The sequence below is a fragment of the Caloenas nicobarica genome, chromosome 12 (genome assembly GCF_036013445.1).
Source record: "Caloenas nicobarica isolate bCalNic1 chromosome 12, bCalNic1.hap1, whole genome shotgun sequence".
Classification (NCBI taxonomy): Eukaryota; Metazoa; Chordata; class Aves; order Columbiformes; family Columbidae; genus Caloenas; species Caloenas nicobarica.
Genome location: NC_088256.1, coordinates 8,902,954 through 8,928,365, shown reverse-complemented (window position 1 = coordinate 8,928,365; position 25,412 = coordinate 8,902,954).

The following is a 25,412-nucleotide window of genomic DNA, read 5'->3' as shown; positions in this document are numbered from 1 at the left end:
TTTACCAAGCCACATTTGTTAAACATGGTTAATGTAGCTCCTTCGTGTTTTGCCACCTGTGACTTGAAGATGCAGGAGTTGATTCTATCATAATTCTCTGAATACACAAAATATTAGTTACATTAACCAAGCTGGACAAAACTGGCCAAAATTTAGTTAATCTTAGTGAAGTCTCACAAGAATACAGCAATAGTAAATATTTGACATCCATTTGCAATATCAGCATTGCCAATATTTTAAAAGTTCATAAACTTGAAGCAATGATAACCAACGGATTGAAGTGCAAGTATTGTCATTCATTATTCATGACAAATAGCAGTCAGTTCAACTAGACCAAGGCATCATCTCACAGGACGCATACACAAATGCACAAATGAAGGATAAAAGGTAATGATTTTTGAAACTATATAGGCATTAATTAATTACCAGATGGACTGCCTCATTTTATACTAGCTCACAGGTAAAATCAAAGTTAACTATACTCTAAATAATTTAAATACATTACCACTGGCATCAAAGTACACAGAATCCTCATTAAATGTATCATAAAAAGAGTAATTAAAGATGTCCGAGTCTCCCATTAAAAGAAAAAGTGCAATTACTAAACCAGCTTTTTCACCACATGGTGAAACAAGAATATCCAAATAATTTCAAGCCATTCTTAGAATTACTTACTATGTATAGCTCATCTACACTGATTGCCAAGCATCAGTTACTACACTGTGCCCTGACAAAAGACAAATACTTTTTTCCAAGTGTCACATCTATTTCTTTAGGGTGCTAAAGAATTTAAGTGGCTGTGCGCAGAAATCCACTTATAGGCACTATAACACAGATTACTCACAAATCCCATTCTCTGCTCCAAACTTTCCTCCTCCTTAAAACGGAAACAGAAAAGTCTCTGATGGGATATAAGAAAAAAGGTTCCTCCTCTCACTCTGAGGACAGTTAACTATTGGAGCAGGTTGCCCACAGAGACAGGTGGGATCTCCACCCTTGGAGCTTTTCCAGCACCCAACGGGACTAAACCCAAAGCCACCACCCAGTTTTAATTCAGCTGTGACACTGCGGTGAGGTGGGGATTGGACTAAACACCTCACAAGGTTCCTTCCAACCTGAAGAATCTGTGATCCTGTGAAATACTGTGATTTTCATTCATGATATTGTAGCGTAGCATAAAATAATCAGAGAAGAATGTGGTGACTTCTGATCAGTATCCGATGGTTGCTATGTGATGAATTAGCTCACACACATTTATTCCATGGTGTTCCTCTTGATTTTATGCAATTACCTATGGAAAAGAATGCCTCAGGAAATAATAAAGGAACATCTCATGTTTCTCAATGTGTCCTTGTGCAAACCAAGTTAACTGATATTTCACAGTTTACTTTAAAAGTAAAAACAATCAGTCATGTTTTGCTGGAACATGACATGCAGCTATTTGAATTTTTTTGTAAACTACAGTATTATAAATTCAGGAGAACAAAGATGGATTATATATATACATATGCATCAGGATTAGCAATTTATTAAAGGGAGGGGGAAAAAAAAAGAGAGAAAAAAAGTATGATGAGGTAGAAGCTTTCCCACACCCATGCACCAATTTATCAGTAGAGTAACAGAAAGAAAAGATACACCAACACAAAAAAGTTATTTTATTTCTGAGATTTTTTTTTTCTTCAGTGATAAGACCACAACAAGGGAGATTTTCCTTGATATTTTTAGCCCTAGCTTTCACGGAAGTCCATACAGAAACTGTTCTGTACACCTGCTGCTTCCAGTGTAAATAGAATAAGAGAAGTCATTTAAAGGTAGGTTGCTAGACATACCTCAAACTCAACTTAATGGAAAGTCATGTTGGGATTTAATTACCTTTGTTTCAGGATACAGTTTTCCTAAAATTTTGGCTGAGTTTTTTATTATTAGGGAAATTAACAACAGGGAGAAGTGCAACATAAAATTCATTCTCCTGTAGTTTACAACTAAATCTAAACCCACTCCAAGGTACAGTTAAATTCTACTCTAGGGAGAAAAAACTGAGTACTTAAGAAAGGTCTGGAGATTATGTGTTCATTAATTCATCTCCTGACAGTAGCATTTTTATTCTTTCTGTAGTTAAGCTGTACTGGAGACACAGTCTACATATGCGCTGTGAAACACCCCACTGTAAAAATCATTTACAATTTTAATAACATTTCTATTAAAAAGGAATCCACTACTGGATGCCATAAGATTTATCACTCTGGCCTCTCCCCAGTAGATGGCAATGCAGCTCCAGAGCTCCAGGGTCCCTCTGCCCCAGCCAGAGCAGGGGGAGGAACTGTACAGCTACTTTCTTATACATTAGTTATTAGGTTGATAGCATAATAATGCCTCCTGAAAGACTGATATAATAGTCGAGGAAAAAAAAGATTCCCTGGGAGAAGGCTTTTCTTAATATATTTTCTAATTAGGCCTGCTTCATCTGAAGTACATCAAGAACTAGCAGAAGTAATAAAAAAAATCCAGAGGGTTCTTACACATATCAGATGAAAACATGCTGTGTTGCAATATTCCTTCAAAGTTACTTCCTTTTCTACATGTTTACATTCACATCTATAAACTTAATCACATGCATATATTTCTGTAACAGCCTGTGTAGATAAAGCAATCTTTCTAAAACATTTTTTTAAACCAGGAAAACTAATATGAACACTCAAAAATATGTAATATTTTGAAGTATTACCACCACTGTATCACTGTTTTCGAAAGCTCTGCCAAGAGACGCTTGCCTTTTCCTTTTATCCTCAGCTACTGAAATACGTGAAGACAAGAAAACAGTTTCTTACAGATTTCCCAGTATTGTCATATATTAATTCTGTTAAAACAAACCCCCAAACAGTAATACATTACTTGAGGTCAGTGTTGTCTGTTATTCCACATACAGGGAACTCAGGAACAGCAGCAGCCTAATCAGTTACTGCTGCAGTTAGATCCAATGTTTTAAAGGCGGCTGGCAACAGGGAGCCTGCAGAAGCCACATTCTCACTAAAGCTGCTGATAAAGATGGGAAAGCAGGAGAAAGCCCAGCAAAAACAAAACCAGCAAAACAATACACATTCGCTCATCCAAATCCCAAATGTTTGCTTATTTTCTCCCTTTGGCTTTCTTCTCCCACAAACAACATATTAAGAGCCACCACCTTCTCCCTCCATATCTGACCCCTTTCATCCTCAGACCATCACTAGTCCCAGAGAGTTACGGTGACAGCACCACTGTAACAACACGTGTACATTCTATCAAATTATTATAGTTTAGACAGCCACATAATCATCAAACAAGAAAGAGTCTAGCTACACTATTCTACTGTAAACATTTCAATGGACAGCATGGCAGAACTTTCTAGAGATGCCTTAGGTTGCTCTGGAGAAAGGAAGTTTTTAGATCAAGTTACCCATGAGACCTGAAGGTACCTGCCCAGGAAAAAGCACGTTGGCTGTGGCACTGCTGCTGTGAAGGGGGATACAGGAATCGTCGAATCACTTTGGTTGGAAAAGACCCTCAAGATCATTGAGTCCAACCATGGAGGAGTGGCTGCGAGGAGCTGCAGAGGGCTGGGGTACCTTGCCCATGGGGTGTCTGCAGACAGGACACCATCCTCTAGGCCACCACAGGCAGTTCCTGTAGGACACCAGCCTTTTACTTAACATTGCCCAATTTTACCTTCCTCCCATTCCACAGAAGTTTGTCTCATAGCTATTTTGAAGCTTGCATCACTGTTTTTCGCGAAGTTCCTTGAAATTCTCAGAAATATCACATTTTGTTGTTCTTGCTTACTTGCACTTAAGAGGAGTTGCTCAAATTGCAACTGCTCAAAGAGTCCATCTGTGCTCTCATATGTCATTTAAAAACAGAAAAAATATTATGCTAGGCTCACCTCAGGATCCCCCCCTGGGACCTCCCTGGCATTACCCCGGGGTCATCCTGACACACTGCCCCCCAGCATGATGCTGGGGTCACCCCAGGATCCCAGCTGAGACCCCCCGTGACCCCCTTGGCATGACCCTGTGGTCATCCCAAGACCCGCTCCCCCCCGGCAGGATACCGGGGTCACCCCTGGACTCCCCAGATGGGATCAGATGTGTCTTGGGGTTATGGGGTCAAAACTCACCTGGGGTCAAGCTCACTTGGGGTCATGGGGTCAAAGGTCACTTGAGGTCAAAGGGCACCGTTTCTTGCTCACGTGTAAAGGTCACTAACTACTCCTACATTTATATAGATATAAAATGACATTCAGCCCTTTGAAGGCAACTGTGAGGCTGATGTGGTCCCCAGTGAAAGTGAGTTTGAAACCCCGATTTAAGACGTTTCTAACTACTGTGATAAAAGGCATCTGAGATTTACCCTACTGTATCCTACAACAGTTGCCAGGCTTTACATTCTTGTATTTTCTGTAACACTAGAGAAAGAAAAGCCATTAAAGGCAGTTAATGTGACTAGGGGATTCATATGAGGCAAGGAGCTGAGAGTCTGTATCATGCAGAACACCGTGTAACCTTAGAGCTTACCTTAGAAGCACAACCGCTACAGAAATGCTGAGTGAGTACAGCACTTGCTGTCATGAGGAACAACAGCATGACCACTCCGAATTATTAATATGCTCAAATTGCTAATTACCAAGAAGCATGAGAAAAATTACAGCCTTCAAGTACATAAGAAGTAGCTTTCCACTAAACTCAAATCAAAAATGTCACTATATTAAATTGTTCATCTCTCCTGCTATGTTCCTTGTACACATAGTAGCAATGATTTATAGTCCAGCTGTGTGACAGACAGCTATGTCTTTATGTAAACTCTCTAGGACACCTATTTCATAAAACTGAAGGATGATTTAGCTGCATGATTTCCATTAACATTAACGGGTGTCACATGGCGAAATCCCTGTTCCACACTCTAAAATTTTATATCTGTCTGTGTAATTAGAAATAATTTTCTTTGAATTGACTTCCTTTCTAAGTGATTGTGTGAAGAGACAGCAGAAAAATACCGCGGTGCCAATCCAGCATGGCATTGGTGACACAGCTCTTACAGAAGACTCAAGAAACGATTTCCCATTATTCTAAACATTTCTCTCTTGCTTTCATAAGTTCTTAATTTCTTCATCCAAGGTATTTTGATTGCTGAAAATAGATTTCATGTTCTTAAATAGGCACGAAGCTGATAGACAATTTCAGGGTGACAACTCATACGACAGTTGTAGGACAATGAGAGTGCAATACCTCTGCCTCCTTCCAGTGTACCTGAATCCTGAAAGCAAACTGAACATGTAAGTTCCATATTCTATTCCATTTTGTGAAGCTAAATGCATGATTTCTCTGCTGAGACTGCAAATTCTGTAAAGGTTCCTAATGTACAAAATTTAAGGTAACCATCTCAAAACTCTTGCATTCTGTTTCTGCCCTCTTTTCCCACAGCTGTTGCTGCACTGTCCAGTAGTCTCTGACCTACTAGCACACAGACTATTCTTACACCAGGCATTAAGGTGGAGATCCATCCCTCCCTGAACTTTCCAACACTCAGTAAAATCCTTCTAAGTCTTATTTTCCTCATGCAAAGCACAGAAGATGCACAGGCTAGCACCAGGCCTGGAAGCACAACACACCAAAAGAAGGAATATACTTGCACCTGAAGAGCAGGCCGCAGTGGGGCCTTCCCTGGGTATTGCTAAGCCCACTTAGATAGGAATGGGGGCCCAACCAAGAAGATGGCACACTAGTCCTGTTCATACCGGGAGCAAAGACCCAAGGAGGAAGCCTGAAGCGGTGGTAGGAATGAAGATGTCCATCAAACCAAACAGGTTTCTAGGAAAAAAGGACAACAATGGTATAGAATATTATGGGAACCCACCATGACCTTACCTAGTCATTCTTTTGAAACAGTTTTTAACACCAGTAACACAATTCTGTTCTAGTCTGATGCAGAAGCAACAGAAAATATCTGCTTTTGCTGTAACACTATGGAATGATGGACAGAGTTTATTTAAATACGGCTTTCTAATGTAGGTGTTGGCAAACTCAACTGTAGCAATAGCTGGCACAGCTTGGGGACACAATTATTCTCAGATCAAGATTTTTCATAACTATCCTGAGTGCTCTATTTTTCAAAGAGGAAAAGGTACATTTCCTCAGAAAATTTTACGACTGGTATCATCAAATATATCAGCCTATATAAAGGCAGAAAAATAAAAAAAATGCAAAAATAGAGTATTTTGGCAAAATAAACTAATCTAACTGATCTGCTCTTCCATTTAAATGGGAACTCTTGCTTCCAGTCGTCATTCAGGTGATCACTGTATATGTGTCTGTGTCATAATATGAACTCCCTCCTCATTATTTCTAATGAGGTCTTTCCTGTAGGCCTGCCTTCTACAGAGTCAGTCTGCAATTCTTATGAATTTATTTCCATTACAAGAACTACACAGGGCTTGAAGGGAGAGTTTTGGGAAGGAAGAAGTCACTTGGTGAAAACTCCCATCAAAATAAATCCACTCACACACAAAAAGCAGGAAGCTCATCCATGAGTGACCTAAAGCAAGGATGAAAAAGATTTGAGAGGATAGCTCTGCAATTTGATTTCTATGCTATTTTTAACAATTCAAGACTGATACCTGCACTATCTAGCTCTTTCTCACTGGCTTGCACAATACGGCAATGGCCCAACACTCACAAACTCAGTTGCCAATCATATATTTTAAAGAGACTGAGACTAGAAATTGGAAGGATACTCCTTTCTCTCTCTTTCTTGAGCAAAACCAGAATATTATTGGAAGAATTCAACTGCATGAGCTTAGTCTGATTGAAATTACTGAATTAACATGTCATTACCTTAAAATCTCCTTTATTTACCCATCCCACTCAGAATTTGTCATTCTATCACTAAGGAAAAGGTTGAACATTCTAAATTAAGAAGTAATCCCAGAAAATTTAACAGCTGTCATACCTTTCCAGAATGAGGTGAAGCACTTCAAGCCAGTATTATTAGTAACAAATTAGAAACTACGTGAGAAAGATTCATAAGCAGAGTTAAAAGTTTGAAAGATCCTTCTTTCCTAGAGAAAAGCAGACCTTGGTGAAAGAAAGTGCTGACAAACATCACAGAAACTGCACTAATGACAACTGCACTGCCAGCTCACTAGTCAGTATGCAGAAAAAAATGACGGCAATGAACACCAAATTATACTACAATTCACTGAAAACTAACCAGATGTAAATGGACTATATTTTTAGCAGAGGTGCTTGCATAAGATACACTTCAATCCAACACCTCAAAACATTTGCTTTTCCAGTCATGGATTTCTGAGGCATTTATCTTAAAAAACTCCCCACGCAGGAACTGAGGATCAACAGTCAGTTTCAACTGCTCAGACAACACAAGGCAGACAGAAAATTGCACAAAAGGAGTCCTTGGGTGGCATAAAACAATTCTCTCCTGCCCCCCTTATTTCCCCGATAGCAAATAGTTCAGGGAATATAGCTGGGATTCCTTTTATTCTCAATTGCAAAACACAAGGAGAGAAAAAAATGCAATTTAACAGAGGTGATTGCAGTTTTGTGAAGCACTGAAATGCATTGAGAACTCCTGCCCAAAAGAGGTTCTGAATTCAGATTAGTTTGTTCAGGAGTTCGTTCTGTTGTTTCCTAGAATCCTCCAAAGATATAAAGTCTACAAGCTCTCTAGGCAACCTGTGCCCATGGTTAACCATCCTCAGAATGAAAAATTTTCAATGCAGAAGACTAACTATCAGCCTGCACATGTGCTTCTAATTGCTCAGATGGAATAATCACCACATTGTATCTCGTGAAATGTCACTGAGAAGCACAAAGTTCCAAGGTAGTCTCTTCAGGACTGTCTTGCAGTTGGGTGTTGTTTTGTTTGTTTGGTGGGTGTTGTTTTGTTTTCCTTTTTCATAATCTTATGCCAAAATACTGGTTATAGTTGAATAGAGTCAGGTTGGGTGAAAGCACAAAGTAAGATTTACTAAAAAAACATCAAATGTATTTTATAAAAGCTTTTTAGCACCTTGACAGTTGTTATTGTATACTTTCCCATCATCAAATTAGAAAACCAAGCTGTGACAACTATATTGTTCTGATTAATGCAAATAAAAGGAAACAATGCTTCTCCGTATCTCAAAATCTATCTTTCTGGGAAAAACAGACTTGAATAATTCACAGTTTGAAAAATTACACTTTCATTTCCAGAAACAAAAAATTACTTGATAGAGTCTGGATTGAATTAATTTTATACTTCTGGGACAATCAGCAAACAATCTTTTATGTAGCAGACTGAAATAGGAACAACATCATGCAGACATTGCAATATCGTGCCAATTACCATGGTGCAGTCTCTGGTGAAATATATTTCCAATTTTCAAAGTTGAAAGACCTTCAATAATGGTAATTAAAGATGCTCTAATTCTTAAAACCCTAAATACACCAGGGATGGAAAAAGAGATTAAACAATTTCCAGTGGCTTAGCATACAGCTGATGTTGCAAAAATGTACTGGGACACTAGCAGAGAACACCAGAGAGTCTCATTTCCAGGCACTCTCTGGACTGTCTGACTGCCAAACCAGGGCTGGGACTTGTTTTCATAGTTCACTGGTCGGAACATGCCAAAAATCATATCAGGGCCCTTCCTAACAGTCTGCCAGCGCAGAGAGCTGGGTCCCAGCACTCAGGACGTCTCCTAGGCACATTTGAATTGAGTACATATATTCAGCACTTATTTGTAGTTTACCTATTTTGTCCTCAGTTGTCTCTCTGATACTGAAAGCATGCATTCTATATTCTTTGCTGTGTCTAAATTGGATAAATGAACTGATAGATATTAAATAATATCCTCAATGGCACAAGTAAATTGGATTTATATCAGTAAAAAAAGTCAGTAGGGCAGATCACCAATCACCATTAGTTCAAGTCTCCTCTTTTAATAGAATAAGCAGCCTATAAATTGAGAAAAATTACAGTGGAAGTAAAATGTGATAATCGAGTTCATGTTGTAATCTTCTTCAATGCACTAATATTTCAATGGATTAAACGACAACATACTATGGCATGTTTAACTTTTCTTCCATATTAATTTTCTTTCACAATAGGCAACTGAAAAGCCACACAAAAAGAGCAAACCACCTACGTTTTATCTGCTGAGCAGTCAGATTAAAAAAAATAAAAAAAATCTATTTACTTGCAATTTGTATTTCTGCTGCATTAATGCCCAAAGCTTGGCCCTAGTTAGTACTTAACTTTTCTTCACAAAACAGGCTACAAATGCTCCTTTATCCTGATTTTTATCCTTATTTTGATATCAAGACTTTCTACACAGAACTATGAAATATCTAGTACTCAGAGCTGACATCCAACACTACATAGAACAGGGAAGTCATGTAATTTGTAAAACTGCATATATCTGAGTAAAGTGTTCTGGTATCTGAACGCATTTCAGTTTCCATAACGCCATTTGTTCTTACTGAAGGTGTAATTTGACAAAACATAAGATGTAACCTGTCATGTAGAAATTTTAAAACTATGTGAGAGGTGTATTTTCAAAAGACGCACTTTAAGGTGCCTCAGAAATACTATGAGAATCCTCTATTGGGGAAAAAAAAAATTTGTATTTACAAAGATGATTTGCATTGACCTAAATATAAAAATACATAACCTGTATTTTTAATAGTAAATTTAAAATAAAATATTATAGTAAATATTTCAAATATAAAATATGTTTGCCAGCAGTAACTCAAAGCTTTCTAAACTGACTTTTTTAAGGAATGTCATCCATTTATCTTTTTTTGTCTCCATATGAAGATGTTGTTTATTTCTACAGCAGTACCTGCATTTTATGATTACTAGCCTTTTTTTTCAGAGCTCTGCAGCATTTCATTATTGACTACTTCTCTATGAGGTTTTATTGTTCCATCTGGATTTTTAACTACAGACCTAGTATCAATTTTACATACTTGCTGAAGAAGAAAATGAATGACTTTAATAGTGACTTCTCTGCAAATTTACATAATGACTCCATTAAAACAATTAATTTTGCAACAGAAGATAGAAATAGATCTGACTGGATGTTGGACAGCATTAGAACAAGTAAATTAAATGAAGGCTAACGTTTAAAAACTCATCATTTTCAGTTTTACAGGAAATCACTGAGAAAAACCTGAAGTCGAGTTTCAAAGAATACACAGGAAATTTGGTTAAGATAAACAGTGTGACCAGTTACACAGTTTTTGAGGACAAACACAGTACTACCTGCCTACTTCCCATCAACCCAGCACGTCGTAAGTACCAACACACTGACTTGATGCCGTATTCTGTACCATCCACAGCAAAGCACGAAAGACTAACAGAAAGCAGTAAGAAACCATCATAGCCCCTTTTATGGCCTTTCACTTGGGATTTAGAGCCTACTGACAGGTTTGCAGACTTGATACTTTTTGCTTATATGAAAAAGTTAGTCATTTGGTTTCAAAGGTCTGTGGCTGAAAAACTTGTCTGATAACACATGTTACATAGAAAGACACGTCACCACAATTTAATCAGAACTCCAGAAGAAATAAGAAAGCACAAGAGAACAGTAGTGGAGGCATTCGCTGGGAACTAGCACAAAGCTTCTCAAAATCATCATTAAATTCATCAAGTAACCATACAAGAGTTTTCCCACAGCATCACTATACGTACCCATATACATAACTTCAAAAAATAGGCACTATACAACATGACTTTTTATGTGTAAAGAAAAGTATATCAACATTGGTAATATCCAAGCATTTGTTTATAAGTTTCTACATGAAGCATTATCTTTGACACATAGTGTCACGTTGCTTCACTCGTTTCATGTTCTGTCACATTATCCAGTATGATTTGACAGGTATAATTTGACAAAATATAGGATGTGATACATCATGCGGAAACTCAAAACCACGGGAGAAGGTTTATTTCCAAAAAACCCAATGTTTTCCCCCCGTAGAAGTGTTTTCAATCAGCTATTTTAAAACCTACAAAAATAACTACATAGTTGTGAGATTTTTTTATCTTATAATGACATAAAAATTACAACTCTGAAAATACCAGATAAATAACTCCAAAATTTTTATTTTAGCATATTCTGTTCCTTAATTTACTACTTACATATTGTGTTCAGAAAAAGTGCACTGCTCTTTAGAAAGTCAAGTGCTTTTCAACTCAACTTTTAACTTTTATTCCTCCACGGGCAAGTCTAAATTCAGAGACTTGCATAAATAATTTCCTGTCCACAGCTGCTTCAAGATTTACACACTATATCTACTGCTACAAACTAAAGGATTCTCCTCCCCGCCCTCCAGTAAAATACTACAACTGTTCCTGTATATTAAGTAGTTTATGACTGAGCCTGCTCTTTTCTACTGAACAGATCAAAACAGCAGACGACGACATGAACTCAAAAAGCATTAGCTTTGCTGAATTTTCTACACTGACTAAGCAGATTTACCAATTCAAGGACAGAAGGGGAGAACGGTGCAAGGACTTTAACGCTCCTTAAATGTAAATTGCTGGCACATTTGAGATACTTATGCCAACAGAAAGTTGAATTCAACAGGACCCTTTGGAGTTTTAAATCCTCTGTACAGTGATTCGAATAGGCAGTGTGTGCTTTCGGGCAAACTGACAAAATAAAAATGAAAAATATGCAAGTAGGGATATATTCGCATCACTGAACTATTCAGAAAACAAAAATTAACCACCATATTCTTGTTTATGTCCTGTCCACAGATTACCAATTTTTAAAGCTGGAGCAGATTCATGATCTAAATTTCTTTCCATTACCCCAAATTCTACTGAAGATTGTGTTGAATGCGACTAACACTGCAAAATATTTTTTGTTCTCTAAAAATAATTATTTTCAAATGTAAGTGAATGGCAGAAACAGTTTGCTATTTTGTGTTATATTAGTCATTTAATGGTACATTTTACTATTAAAATACATACTGCAAAATGAAAAGGCTTCCCAATTAGTGTCTTGGCTCCTTCCAGTTATTCTTTTCCATATCATAATATGTTCACAGAAAACTTAATTCATCTTTAAGAAAAGTCACATAATATCAAAATCCCAAATCAAATACCAGACGGGGGCCAGGAATACTAAAGCAAATCATCCTGATGACCTGTGTAGGAACACAGACCAGAGTAGCACACACCTTCATTCAATGCAACAGCAATTCCTACTTGTACACAGACTGCACTGCCAGCACAGCCAAAATTCAGTTTCATTACAGCATCTTGATGAAGGGGCTGTATGCAGTCCCACGAGGGGCTCAACTGTTTAAGAAAACAAAGTCACGTTTCATCCAGGAAGACTGCTGGGGCACCTCACTGGAGTCCTCGTTCCTTTGTGGTTAGCAGTACGTGCTTTGTAACATGGAATCTTCACTCAGACTTCATCTCTTACAGTGCTCTGTTCTGAGGGTCCCTAGATAAGCTCTCTTCCCTGAGACAACAAACAGCCTGATACAAGGAAGACAACTTTAAAGAAAAGAAAAAAAAAAACAGCAGGGGAGGTTTTGAGACACTGTGTAGCAGTATTTCTGAATCAAATTATCTTTCCCCTGGATAAATCACCTAGAGTTTGAAGGCTTCTTATTCACAACCTAAGCTAACACTCCTAGAAGAAAATTTTGTGTTGTTTTGTTTCATAACTTGGTTGTTTCACACAGAAAATATTATTTTCCAGACATAAATAATGACACTCTGCACTCAGTTTTGAAAGGAAAGGAGGTAAATTAACGTAGTATTATCCCTTTTAAACTGCATTGTAAGTTCTCTTAGTCATAAATAGTACAAAAAATAGGACAATGTCCTAATAAAAACAACTTTCATTCGTCTATGATCTTCTTTTTACCAAGAGCTATAAGCACAGGTGCTCTAACAGCTGTTTGGTGGCACTAGTGTTACACCACCACCGTGTTTCTTCAAAGTAGAGACTATAAAGTTAAAAAGTCAAGACACATACCTTAACATCAGAGACAGGAGGATTTTCTGCTTTGTTTTTAGCAGTGATCCTGCCAGACATGTGCATGAACAGTGATTCAGCAGTCAAACTTCGGCCACACTTTTCTTGTCCCCTTAACTATAACATACAGTCATTCTATTTTTTTGTTGTTGTTTGTTGTTGTTGTTGTTGTTGTTTGTTTGGTTTTTTAGCATTTCTGTGGGTAGATAGGTACAAAGAACCTCACTTCTCATGCTCCTGATAATATAGCCTAACATGAAAGGAAGAGCTAATCTCAAGAATCTAAGGTAATAAAAATAAATAATCTCTCTCTTCAATCTCAGCCTCAAGTATGTAAGACATTATACATCTAGAACACAACGGCTTCCAAGAATTACATGAGGAAAAAGAATAATGGGGGGAAAAAAATGAGGATCAGTCTAAAATTACATTAGAGAAGAAGTCAAATTGCAGTACATGACACAAACTATCCTAATACATTATCAGCAAATGAACTCATATAACCAACAGATACACTCTCTGCTTAAATCAAATCTTAAGTGACTTACTATCCCCATCAAAGCTGGGTCTGTCATAACATGGAAACTGTTATCTGCACCCATTAACAACAGCATTTCATAAACTGCATCAACATGGATCATTCTGGTTATCCTAAAAAGCATATAAGGAGTCAAAATATTTTCCTCTCTTTAATGTTTCTTAATGCATTACATATCCTGGTGAGTTAAACTTTGCTAACACCTGCCATACAACATTTGTAATTGCCCTAATCAAAGAGTTGACCTCTTAGAAGTTCAAAATAAGCAACACTTGGCTTGTGTTAGAACACTCATGGTTGTTATTGTTTCTTTAAAGGACCTGAAAAAATCTCAAAATTCAGCTTCTTTTTTTGAAGTTACTGAAAATACTATCAATTTCAGAGCAACCAGATCTGAATACTAATTTTTATTTCTTTAGGTATTTAAATGTTAGTGGAAATGAGATACAGTCACATCTCAAATGAAGCAAATGGAAGCAAGCTACTAATTTATTTCCCATTACCATCTGGAATTTTTTTTTTAACTGTTCACAACGATTTATCTTCTGTTCTGCTTAGTCCACACCTATCAAACTATATTGATAAATATAAAATGGAAAAACAATTTTAGATTTACTACAGCTGTAAACTAATCTGACCAGTGGCCTAACAACAGCACTTTAAATTAGCGTCTCAAGTCTTTAATTTAGATGTAACTAGATGCTTATTGTACAGTATGTTAATTAAATAATCACTTGTTAGTGAAGTTCCTTTGCTTAGGTTACTCAGACTCCTATCTAAGTAAGAGACTAATTACTTGACTGATTCTCATACTTAGCTTTTGAATACAAGCAACTACCTAAAATCATTATCCGAGCATCTAGTAATGGGCACAGAAGAAGGGCAGGGGGTGGTGGAGAACAAAGCCATAAACCCTCACTGTCCTAGCTCTTCATTCTATAGTCTTTTAGCAGTGGAAAAGCATTTTTAGTTATGTGTATTATCACTAAATAAAGGCAAACGGTGAAGTAGTTATGATCACAATGTTGAAATGGAGACTAGAACACTTAACCATCTGAGAAGCACCACCTCCTTCAAAAGCAATTCTGCCCAAATACCTACCTGCACAAGCAGTGTATACTATAAGGGCACATTAAGTTAGAATCTTCATTTCACCTTTCTAAGGATGCCAACTGCCAGCCCCTTTTTTAATCATCTTATTCTACAGCGGAGTGTTTCCTTTTCCCCAGCTGCTTGATAAGATTAAAAAAAACACAGCCAGTTTTTGAAGTGCAGTGCTAGAAGATGGGCTTCCATGGTGATACCGAGCAAAACTGTTCATATTTACCAATGACATTGCCTCACCTTACTCACTTCCCAGAGACATTACAGCCCAAAAAGCCATTTACAGTGACAAGTTCTGTCCTGAAATTGTTTTGCGGGTAAAACCTTTGACGCATGAATACAAAGATTTAGCAAAAGCGAATGTGGTAAAAGCAAACACAGAAAAAAAATAATAATAATAAACAATACAAAGGATATCTTAAGTGCATCATGTGTTTCTACAAACCATTCATCAAAGATATTTCATTTTTGAAATTAAGCTATCACAAAACTTGTAGCCTACAATGCCTCTCACATTACACTGAATTGCTTCATATAGACATTCTCAGAACTGCTTTCTGAATCCAAAAATAGCAGTCATATAACAGTAAGAACACATACTTTTCTAGTCTGTCCAGAAATGCAATCACCTGCTTTAAGTTACAAAATCTTCTGTTTTACAACTTACCACATTACTCCAGTCATCATCAATTAAAAACAAATAAAAAACGTACACAAAAATATCCATCTTGGTCTCTCTAGAGAAAAGACTCCTTTAATCTTAGCACCTTATTTTAATTTTGGCATATTGCTGGTCACTGTGTAAGTTTTTCAAGTTATCTGGGCACACAAATAGATCTAAGACTAATTCTGAATTTTATTCTCAATTATTTGTACCAGTTGCCAAAGATTGTCTATTGATGTCCATTCTAGAAAAATCCCCATGTAAACAAAATCAAATGTTTATGTAGAAATTGTCCTAAGAATTATACTACCATGCAGTAATCTTGAAGTGCAGTATAAGGCTGTGGCCTCTTCAGTAAGACATCATAACTAATATCCCTCATAGAAAACAGAATAATAGAAAAGACAAAACCACTTGTGGCAGTTTCTAGTAGTAAGAAGGTAGGGGGGAACACTCCTCCTGTGTTCTATAGTTTCCATAGAGCTCTCCTAGAGCACAGTAGACTTCACTCAGATTTTAATCCTGTGTGAGTTTCTTAAGTTTATTTATGAATCTATCCTGGTATTCAAACTACTGTCATTTCAGCCTTTTATTTATTTATTTATTAACACATATTCAGCATCTCAATTTGAACACCGTGCATTAAAAGTTTGGGAACAGAAAATGGCTGATATGATTTGTGTAAAGATGAGATAATACAGATTAAGACAGTACATAACAGTAGGTGCATGTTTACCAAGACAGAAAACCCTCAAGTCTTTAGAAAACAACAGAAAATTGATTTCCAAGCAGTCAACAGCAAACTGGAGGACATTAAAATGCAAGTGAACTCAGACTGCTCTCTACATAGAAAGCATGCAGTAATATAGCGCACTCATATGTCTACCAAAATTATATTTTTTTTTTTCCTGAACACTCATAGAACTTCTGCTGTTGTTGCTGATTTTCTGAGTGGGTTTCATGAGCCCTCTTCTAAATAGGCCAATCCATTTACTTACAATTCATCCACCAGAGGGCACAAGAGGATTTCACAATCAGCCAAGCTCAGAGAAGGCAGGAGAGCTAAGTACTGTTATTAAAAAAACAAAACATGCAAGGTCTAAGCAGGTGCTTTTTTTTTTTTTTTTTTTTTCCCCTAACAAATTTGTCTTGGCACCCACACCCACCCACTGTGTACCTTTCTGTAGTATAATTACCTTTCAAAATTAAATGACCCAGTAAAATAAATCTTGTACATTCAGAAGTCAACAGGGTACCAAGACCACAGGGATGATTTCACCTGTGTCCTGTCTTAAATTAAATCATCCTCATCTCTTTCAAAGCTCAACTATTTTGCTCAGGTTGGAACCAGGAAACAGCCCATCAATTTATAACAGCTCATTACCAATATTTAGTACACTTACCTGCAAGCATTTTTTCAGTCACCCCAAGACCACGCTGGTGTCACCCTGGGGCACCCCCGGGGTCACTCAGACTCCCCCAGTGTAACCCCAGGGTGACCCTGGGATGCCCCCCATGTCACGCTGGGACCCCTGGGGTCAGGCTGCGACCCCCCCCTGCTGTCACCCCAGTGTCACCCCCTGAGCCCCTGGTGTCACCCCGGGATACCCCTGAGGTCACCCTGTGATGCCCGCAGTGTCACCCTGTGACCCCACCTGTATCAGCCCAAGACCCGCACAGTTTCACCCCAAGGTGACCCTGAGACCCCTCCGGTATCACCCTGGGGCACCCCTAGGGTCACCCCGAGACCCCACTGGTGTCACCCTGGGGGAGTCCCAGGGTCAAACAGGGAGGGTCTTGGGTAAAGCCCAGGGGTGCGTCGGGGTGACACTGGAGGGATCTTGGGGTGAGCCCAGGGATGCAAAGCCATTTTTGCGAGAGACAGTGCCCAGCTCCACCGGTGGCATTTTTGTGCCACCTGCCACTGGTTGCTGGCAATTCTGAACGCCAAAGGAGAGCTCCACAGTTTACAAGGATTACAAAGTACAAACAGCACTGCTTCCTTTTCCTGCACGGCATGATATAAAAGTGTGGCAGCTGTAGCAATTCATTCCAAATACTAAAATACTGACCTTTCATCTAGCTAAACGTAGAAATTAGTTACTCATATGAATCATACTTAGTTCTTCCAGCTACTTTAGGAAGAAAAGGGGAAAAAATCCACCTCAAGTACAACGAAGTTTTGTAATTTTAATCCCACCGAGTTGACTCGGTAGAGGGCATGATTTAGCAAAAAATGTGCTCAAGTCGGCAGGGAGAGGAGTGGTGGGATGGAGGAAGAGCTCTTCTCTTATAATGCGACAAAAATGGCTAGCAAATGCTAAAATTGATTTTTATCAGAATTATCCTTTACATCATGCCTAAAACAAGATTACCCAGGTGCTTTTTAGAGAGAAGTCTCTCTCTCTCTCTCTCTCTCTCTTCAATACCTTGAACTCAAAGAGGTTGGATAAGGAAAGATAGTTGCTAAACTAAGGTTTAATGAAGGCATGGCAAAGAAAAATTTCCCTAAAAGCCACGGTATACACAAGTGTTCCAGGGAAAAGAACAGACTTGTTTGGAGGAATTTCTTGGAAAAGCCATGATAAATTATTTTGGGTTTGCATTGCATTTGGAAGCGGCAGTGTCTAGTTTTCTTAATGACACTTCATAGCCAGCAGCCTCAAAGGTTGTACTCATTTTGAAAGGAAAGTATCCCAAAGGTGTCTAAAATTAGAAGTTAATGTTGACACATTGTTTCTTGTCTTCCTCCTGGAAACGATAAGCACTACAACTTGGAGTAATGCAATACCTTCCCTGAATCCCAATACCACAGCAATGCTGCATTTAAAAAAAAAAAAACAAACAAAAAAACCAGTACTACCTGCAAATCCCTCATCTTATTTAGCTCTGCTCAAGTTGACTTGTAATACAGAGTAAGACATAGAACGCAGTGTTTTGATGGTCCATAGCTTAAAAGTATTCCAATTTCCTGCAGCATACTGCAGTAATATTAACAATATCTCCTCCGAGGCACTGCTGCAAATTCTGTGATGGGCAGATCAACGGGAGAGACTGAATTGCTCCACAGGATTTAGCTTATCTTCATTCTACTGCAGCTGACTGTTCAGTACAAACTGGTATCATTATTTTAAAAGCATTTCTGGTTTTCAGTAGGCAGATATTAACGGCAGCGAACAAAATAATACAGTTGGTCTGAGTGATACTCAGAAATGCTCCGTGTTAAGGATGTTACCAGGCGAGTAGACCGTAGTTCTCTATAAAGTAGTTTAACCTCTGACTTAACAGCTTTAAGGCAATTGTGCTGCCTAATCAGCCACCGTATCCCTTGGTCTTCTTCCTGCAGTTGCTGAAATCATTAGTCAGGGAATTGGTGAGGAAGCCATAGAAACTCACACTAGCAGCGGGGAATAAAATTGTTTTATGGTAATAACTCACATGCAAAATGGCAATTTATGGCTTTTTACAGCATGTAATATTATTTATGGGATGTTACACTTTGATGTGCATGCCTAATGAGTGTTGTAGAAAGCCATAAATCATCAGTGTTTCCAACTTCCTGTTAAGACCTCATTTATGACAGTATTCCAGAAGTATATCCTCATGATAACCACACCCTTGTCTTCTTTTATTAAAAGATAGGTAAAAGATAGTAAAGGTAGATATAACAGCGATCTAATGCAGTGTTAAACAAAAAAACCTCCACACTCCAGCTAATACAGCAGAATTAAAAAAATAAGTTTTCACTGAGAAATGTACTAACTTCTCTGATCTTATTTATTTTATTAACAGCTAGGGGAATACACAAAGAAACATTTTACCACATTCATCCTCTGGAATGCAACATTTCATTTAAAGAAGTAATATAAAAGGGAAAAAAAGACAGGAAGGCTGTCTCCAGAGCAACCCAGTGTCACCATTGGTGACTATTGCCATTCTGAATCTAATCATATGAGTTTCTATAACTGTAGTATTCATGAAATCAGAATCCAAAGCATACAAATAGTCCAGTAGCTGGCCTTAAGCAAGCGCATGTTATCCTTAAAAAAAGTCTTAGCATTGAGAAGAGGATAAAAAAATACATAGCATTCTGATAGAATTGATTGAGCATTGAAACAAAAAGAAAACAAAAAGAACACCCCAAAAAACACCAAACAAAAAAACCACAAACACCAAAACAAACCAACTAAACAAAAACCCACAAACAACCAAAAGCAACCAACCAAACACATAAGAAAAAAAAAAAAAAAACACACAACAGTGCACACACAGTACACCTGAATATTGGTTTGGGGTTTGCTTAGGGTTTGTTTTGTTTTGTGGGTTGTTTTGTTTCATTTTGGGGTTTTTGCTTGTTTGGGTTTTTTGTTTGTTTGTGGGTTTTGTTCGGTTTTGTTTGTTTGCTTGTTTTCTTTAGGCACTAGTTTCTAAGTCTCTGGCATGTATTAGTATAACTCAGACCAAAATGAAGTGAAATTCCATAACAGTTTCAGATGAGATGATCCCAAATGAGATGTTGCAAGAGATGTCTGGGGTTTTATTGAGGAACAATCTTTAAAAAAAATTTCTCAGGGATAGAACTTCTGGTCAAACCGAAAGCAAATGACATACACTCGGGACTGTTAACAACCTCAAAGGGGTGGGACAAAGTCCAACTTTTTGTTCACGGCTAGTTCGATTATGTGCAAAAAGAGGGTATTTTCTAGCAGAACAGAACTCCTACATATACATGTTGTAGGCATTTATTTACTAATAGGGAACACCAGGTGTTTTCCGGCTCTGCAAAAGGCAGTTGTATTTGGAGAGAATAACCCAGCTCCAGAGCTAGCAAATTTAAGCAGTGCTAAGGCTTGTTTTATCAATAAAGAAATTCAAGAGCTTCCATTGCTTTCTGATGCTCAAATAAAACAGTTCCCCTCTCCTCAAATGCGTAACTTGTAACTTCAAAACATAAGCTGTCATGTATGTAATTGAGCATGCACTGAAAACCCAGGTGTAACAGTTTGCAGGTTTTTCAACAAACCTTCTCATTTTGCAGCAGAGACTTTATGACTCTAACCTGAAAATCAAAAACTCTGTATATTTGCTACAGAACGTGTCTTCAGGTTCACGTCTTAGAAAAGCATGTTACAGCATAGGTAGAAATGTTCTTCAGATGAGCCACTGAACATTCACAGCTACAAAACTACAGATAATTCCAAGACTGCTGAAGTTTGTAACCAGAGAGTATGAATCGATTCAACCAGGTCTGAACTGAACCAAATCCTAACTCTGTCATGATTACAGTGCATCAGCAAGCTGTTCCAAGTGAGAAATTTTATTACACTCTATGGTTCAAATTAAATTTTACTGCTTCCTTGGGTTTTCCCAAATCTGAAAATGTGTAGGGAAACAAATTTCTTCAGAAACTCTTACCATATTTTATACAGCAATAATTATTAGATTATCACTTGGCTGTTACCCAACAAGAGGCTAGCGATTATCTTGGTTCTCCATAGATTTCATGTAAACTAGCTTCGGTGCTCTGAAGAGCTGTCTCATCTTGCACCTCTCTTAGCCTGTGGCCAAAATAAGTTATGTCTGTCTTACTTGGCACAGTATCCACTCTGATTTGGGCTTCTGAGAAAACAGTAACAGATACAGCAGTAAATTACTCTGAAAGAATTAATTTTGTTACAGAAGAAGCAGAACGTTTCACACGACTTTCAGAGCTTATACTGCTTTCATTATCTTGCCTCTATAGCCTGCAGTGTACTATGATACACATGTAACACACCTCAAACTTATCAGAATGTAATAAACATCTTCAGAGGAGTGTGATCCAGATTTTTAGAGGTTAGTAGACATAAAGGAAATGCCAAAGGTCAGTGAGATTTGTAAATCAGGGAAGTATCAAAACAAACTAAGTACCTGCATTAGCTGTTATTTTTGCAAGCAGAACATTCACAGCTTCTCACGGGGAAAGTATTATCTAAGATCTCAGTCAGAAAAGGACCTGCCAGTCAAATTCAGCAATTAAAATTTATTTTTTCCTTTGTGAACATTTACATAACTAACGCATTACATCATCTTCTTTATTACTCTACTGCTCAGCTCAAAGTCAATGGTTTATTTCTGGCTGCTTGGAATATTACATTTCTAAATGGCATGTGAATTAAAATACAGTACCTCCCCAGAGTGAAACAAGATATGTAGTTACGAGCACCCTCTAACAGATGGAGGGGAGCTGTACTGACACCGCACTCTATCTGCACAAGGTAGCTCACAGGAAACATCACTTTTGAACACAGCCATTTTGAGAGCGAACCCTGCTGATAAACACTGAGTAGATGTAATTATGTGCACTAGTAACACTCCGTAGTAGCAATAGGGACTTGGTGTTTAGAGAGTCAGATGAGTGTGCTGTTGATGCCTTGGGTACCAAGAAGAGAATAATCAGCACTTAACTGGGCTGATAAAATTCAGTCTTAGCTAGGACTTTTCTCTTCTAGGGAAAAGAAATGAAATACAGACAGATTTTATTACATTAATTAATGTTTATTTTTCAAGTCCTCATATGCTATGTAATAAATCTATCCTTATACACTGCAACACAAATTTTAAAAATAACTGGGAAATCTGACTTCACATCTTGCAGTAAGAAGGAAAAAACAGAACTAAGACTAAGAAGCTTTTTCAGAGTTAATGATTCTGTATTCAATAGAGGTCCACAAATGTAATTCACCTTGATATAAGCAAGAATTCTCTGCCTTTAAATATATAACTGTAAAGAAAAATAATCTGTATTTATAATGACAAAAAGTTTTATTATTAAGATTCTTACTGCAAAGTCACTTTTGAAGAAAGAGGAAGCATTCCTTAAAACCAGAGGCAAGAATATCGTCATCATAATGCACAGGTCCTACAAAAAGAATCTTCATCCAATACTCACATTTACTTCACAGTAAAACCCCACAGTCTCAAGGAACCTAAGGGAATATGTCATTAAAGCCCCATACTTTTAACTGTTAATTAAATATAGCCCTGAGTAACTGAAGGAAAAGCAAATAAGTGTAAGTGGGGAAAAGGGTGTTTGTTGTTTTTCTATAAAAAGGCAGAGCACATTAAACACTGTTCTTGTATGCCACACATCACATCCATACTCTCAGGCACTATTTAGTCTATTTGCAAGAAAATAAAGTTTTACAGGACATGACAGCCCCTACTGCAGATGAGAAGGTAACAATACACTCAGTAGTATCACTCTTACACAGGATACTCCTAATGTCATTACATCCTTTTGAAATGAAACACATTTGGAAAGGTAAGGTTTTGTCTAAAACTGAGAAGATAATTTAAATGGCAACATTTAATTTCAAAATCCTAGTATGAAAGAAAAATTACACAGTAGACTGGGACTTCACTACAGTATTTGCCTGCTGAATGCTTTCAATATATACAGTATGAGTACTGGTGACTGGCTGTCAGAAAAACTCCTCGGGAAATTCAGTTTTGACACAGTTTGACCTGACTCAGTTGAGTTTTGTAAACGCCTGTTTGCAAATGTTTAGAAAGTTGGAACTTGGCAGTAAGCCATGTGAAATCAAGCACAGTGGTTTATATTAAGAATACAGTATGTGCTATCTTTTCTAAACTTACAGTCTGACTTAATTTCATCACTAGCTCAGGTTGGGGGCACTGGCAGTTTCTGTCGCACTTTACTTGGATGACTCACAATGACAGAGAAGAGAGGAAACCTAAGAGAATCCAGCAGCCTACTGGCTGTGTAACAGTTAATTGCGCTAGATAGGGTTATTCCTTATCTAAGCTTAATACCGCATAACTGAATGACTGCTAGTAAGTGTAGCTCAAAGGTAATCATCATCTGGAAGATACTTCATTTGAACTCACATTTGACACAGTACATCACACATCCTTGTAGTACTGACGTACTGTTAAATGTTAGACCTTGTTCCACCCTGTTGCCTATAGAGAGACTGTACTTGTGTTGTTCATTTTAATGTCACCAACTTACATCCTTTCTGCTTTATAGCTTCTTGATTAAATGGAGATGTAGCAGACTAATAGTTTTTACAAATGGCTGGGACATTTCTAAACCTGAAGTATTTATTGGATAAGCTTTTCTTGAAAATGTACCTGTCAACAAAACATTGATTAGGTGTTTCTTGAATACTATACGAATAGAAATTATGAGTCAGAGTAGAACTTGTTGTTTAAAACACACGCTGATTTTAGAATTCATCTATATGACTGAAATTGATATGTTAACTGCATTTATATCAAGAACAGGCTGCTGATGAATTTTGTTATAAGCCTTGAGAGGGCAAGCAGCAGATAGTAGACTTCAGCTCTCGAAACAATTTGACATAGGAAATGTGCCAGCTCAATTACTGTGGAAAAAGAGGATTCGAATTTAAAAGCATTGTTTAGTTGAGAATCTAACTTTTCTCCTATTTATTATAAGATGCACAGAAGTTTGTTTTTAGCATTGACTAATGTATTGATTAATTTCTAAAATTTACATTTCAGACCTAACATGTTGTCTTAGCTGGAGGCATCCAGAAAATACAGCAAATTTTCTCAAGCAGTTCACCATACACACTTTATCAAGAAAAATCTAGGTTCCTTTTATTTGTACTCGAGTTTTTCACCTAGGTGCCCAGAATAATAATGATGTAGATTAAGCATCAATAAGTTACTCCCGACTAAAGCTGGAAAGATGTGATTTAACGAAATGTTAACTGAGCACCTGGAATACAAAACAAGAGGTACATAAACAACAAAATGAAAACCTGTTATCTTAAGAAGGAGTAGTTAGAAACTCACTGAATGCAGAGAGCTAACAGACATTCCAGATCTAGCAAAGTGAAGGGCACACCATATCCGTTTTCACAATATTTTCACCATAGAGTATGACAATGCATCAGACAAATCTCTAAGGCAAAATACTAACTCACATTTTATCTAAAGGGAGTGTTAAATGAAATGCAAAGTAACGTAAAAAAAGCTTTCAGTGCTGTGTTTCATGATACTCAGATGTAGAAGTACATTATATTAAAATGAGTCATCCAACAGGTGCAACACACATAGTTGTTGCAGTGTGTGCCAGTTTCCCCATACACTTTCCACTAAAGGCCAAATTTATGTCATAAGCTTTAAGACACAAGAAATTAAGCACATAATTATTTCTGGAAAAAGCAAAGGAGACAGAACCTTGGAAGGTGCTCTCAACAATAGCTGATGTTACAAAGCACCAATATTCTCCAAACACCTTTTTACTTTTTATTATGAGTGCAAGTTGTCCCTCAACTCCAACAAAAAAGTTTCAGATCGTCACAGCACTTACAGATTTGCACATTCAAAAGTGAATTTTCCAGTTAAGAAACAGTAGTGAGATTAACAACAACAAAAATGTTCATAAATGAATGTATTGTTTTACTGAAATTACGACGGAAAGCTGGAGAACCAAGACTAAGTCTGGAAGCAACCAAAACCAAACAGTAGCCAACCCAGAACTGCAGCATGTATATTTAAAATCGCACAGATTTTGTATGCCATTAGGAGGTTTCAGAGACCTAGCCTATTTGTAGCCTGACATGCATTCACAAGTTCGTAAGTTCTCTTTAAATTTCATTCTGAGACTGGCAGACCAATAGAAGGAAAGGGGGAAAAAAAGAAAAAAAAAAAAAGCATTTCTTGACAGATTTCACAAATAGGGCTGGCAACTTGATGATCAGCATATGATCCTAGTCCAGGATACTACTGATTATTACTAAAAGCTAGCGCTAACTTTAGGGAAGCACAAGCAAAGACAATTTTTTTCTCATTTAGATACAGAAAGAGCTGTTGATTTATGTTTTCAGAATCCAATTATAAAACTGCATATCGTTACTGTGACTAAATTGGTATTATAAAGCATCTAGTTTACTCCATCATCTCTACACTAGAAAGCTGGCTTTTATCAGTGTTCTCGAATCACAAAGAATTTGCAAATCATTCTTGAGATAGTGGTATGTCCTCAGAAAACAAGTACATTCTTAGGAAAGCTAGCCATGTGGCAGCCTGTGATTGCTGCT